This window comes from Opisthorchis viverrini, assembly GCF_000715545.1.
Source record: "Opisthorchis viverrini unplaced genomic scaffold opera_v5_200, whole genome shotgun sequence".
NCBI classification, from domain to species: domain Eukaryota; kingdom Metazoa; phylum Platyhelminthes; class Trematoda; order Opisthorchiida; family Opisthorchiidae; genus Opisthorchis; species Opisthorchis viverrini.
This window is the reverse complement of record NW_008751855.1, coordinates 723,829-726,930: the sequence shown is the minus strand read 5'-3', so window position 1 is coordinate 726,930 and position 3,102 is coordinate 723,829.

Below are 3,102 nucleotides of genomic sequence, written 5' to 3'. Positions count from 1 at the left end.
TCATTTCGGGTAGTAGCTGCGTGGAATGACCTTCCTCCGACGGTTGTACACGCTCCTTCTAGAACCCAGTTCAAAGCATACAAATCCAGCACTGGCAAGCATGCTGCCCCGCGCTCAGAACATAAAGAGCAGTGCTACACCCTTTTTTCACTTGTGCCTTTCAGGTGAACGACAGCCACTGACCGACAAGAACAAAACCGACCCGGGAAACTCGGGCAAAAGCCTCGATCCTGTGTATCACTCCGTGAATCCGTGCTCTCAATTCTAAGTTGGGTGGGTGGGTAAAAGCCGGACGGTAGAATTCGGTTAAGAGATGTACGCATTAGTTCCACAGGAAAATCGACAGGCGCTGAACCCCTCCAAATATAAAATGTGGTGAATCCTGTCACTTCGTAAAATGGAAACAACCCTGAGCGGTAAAATGACCATACCCCGACTAGCAGCAAGAGGACCATTATAGTTTTGCTGTTTTGGTTATGTGGGAATAAATTTAATGGTAGCCTTTCTCCGTCAACTCGAACTCAATACTGTAGCTTTCAGAAATAGCGATTCTATGCTGAGAGGGGGCATGTCCGTACGCAGCCGAAATGCCCGAAATCATTATTGCCTCAGGCGAAGCTTGATTATACTGCCGTAAAAGGGTATTTGTAGTGTCTTCAATCCGTTGTCACATTCAATTACCATTTTTCTGAACTTAAACTACGTTGTGTAACTGTTGTAAATATTTCATCATGACGTTTGTTTTATTGTGCCAATAATTTCATTAAGAGAAGAATGGTACCAATACACAAATTTTCGGCGCGAGCTGCTAACTACTTGCTTAATCAGTAGATTTTCGCTGAACTGCTTGTATTTGCTTACTGTTGAACCAGTGGAACTAGATCTCTGTGTTTGTGTGAGCTGCTGAACGTCACATTAACTCCCTGTGACATCTTTTAACTGCGAAAAACTTTCCTGTGGTGGAACATACCATCACATGTGAATCATCAGTGGAAAATTTCTACAGGTGGATAATTCCTTCACAGCCGGTTACTGCATTGGAATCGGTGTAGTGGAACTTTGGATCTACGCATTCGTCAGTACTTATCGATTCATTATTCCATTCTTAGTGTGCTTTTGTTACTTTGCTAGTTTATTTGATCCAACACGCCAATGAGGTCTCAAGTCCGCTGCATATTTTTGTTGGAATTTCAACTTCGGAACTGTCTGTGTGCTTACTTAGCCCATGCCTAGGAGCATAAGTTACATTCCCCCTAAACGAATGAAAATTTAACACAGTTGTAGCATCATGGGGAATTGATTGAAAAACTTAAAGTCTTCCAGTGCAGTCGTAGTTCTCTTTAAAATTGTTTCGAGGTGCTCAGGGTCTACTGTGGGCACGGAGTTCATAATTTCACTGGTTGCCGTGGCTCCGCGTGACTTCGGTATGAAGGCGGTATGAGATCTTCTAGAGTTAAAATCTTTACTTTCGTCCTTTCATTTCACTCCAATTTTTTTCGGAAGAGCATGCGAACGGTAATTTCGCGGTTTTTACCCGTTAACTCGAAAGGGAACTTCAATCCGCGACCTTCGTAAAATCAAGATTTTTACCCAGAGCACAAGCTTTCCTGAGTGCCTGAAGAATATTTATCCTCGGCAGCTTGCTTACTGCTCGATGGTCATTTTTTCAGTCTGTAGTTCAGCCACCCAGTTATCAAGTTTATTTTTGAATGGTTCTCAATTTAACATGCGACGGAGTAAAGAAGAGTCGTCCGTTTGATTTGTACGGGCTCCGTCTTTGAGTGTTTTATTGCGTTATAGAATTTGTTGATCACCCGGGATATCTACAACTATCTAGTTAAGTGCTGACATCCATTTTTAAGTGTCTATTACCGCATTTTTATAAGGTGGTTGACGTGTCGTCGGTTGTGTCAAAACTTTGCGAGTGGGGTCGTGCACTGGTGTAGGAACCCGACGGTGTTAGTTTCAACAATCTATATTTTTCCCTTACGGAGCGAACCACTACAGCTCGACGCCTTCCGCAGTTCGGAAACTTTGACACTACATATGGTATGAATCATCGTGGGTGATTTCGTTTAGAGCATTGGAATTACTGTTTAGGTACACACACATGCGTTGTTGCCGTTGACACGGGAATCGGGAGGCCGGTCATACATGCCCTCGTCGACGGAACGCATTTAAGCCTTCACCCGAGCTTTTCCGCTTGTTCACAGCTATGAGGGTCGACAGTATTCAGCCATAATCTTCACCGCGGATAAGATTACGTCGCAGCTGCGGCTTAGCAAAGCTGCATTAGGCTGGAACATTGTGTAATCCCATTTTTACTCACGACAATTGTCCCGGGGCACGATAGTTTTATTTCCAATTTGTAAACCTTCAACCCAAAATTTTGAATCAATGAAAATTGCATGGTCCGCTAGGAGAACGACGCAGAGTAAGCTACTTCTACTGGGTAATAATCACGTAGATTTCCCCAGGATTCGATTGTACGGAACCAATCATGGCTGTGCCTTCTATCTAACTGCCCACTGGCTGCACGTCAGTCGAAAATGGGCCATTCGTGCGTAGCGTTGGATACAAAATTTCGGAAATGGGACCGTCCTGAGAATGCATGCAGGCCATCGGAAAGGTTCATGCACCACGCCGACAGGCTGGGAGTTGCAATCCGGGCTTACCGCTTGGTTCATACACGAGTATGGTTTGCACATTTGATATGTATCAGAATCGGGTACGATGAACGAATATACGCGACCTGAGAATGAGCGCACAACTCCCCAGCTATGACGCGAGCCCAACCACTTCTAGCGCAGACAGAGAAGAAGAACAGACCTTCAGAAGAGGGCTTTTACTACCTCAACCAAAGGCGAATTACAGTGGGAGCAACGTCGTATATGTATATATATTTCGAGCGACCTTGGAGAGCGAAAAGTCAGTTAATGCACACAAAGTATAGCTGGCCAATAGGAAAAGAGCGCGGTCTTTACGGATTGAGGTGCAACATTGCGGAAAAGGCGCGAAATTTAAAAATTCAAAACTTTTTGAAAATAAACTGGCAATAACTCGGAAAATAAGCAGTTTTTGGGGATACTGACATCCCCAACA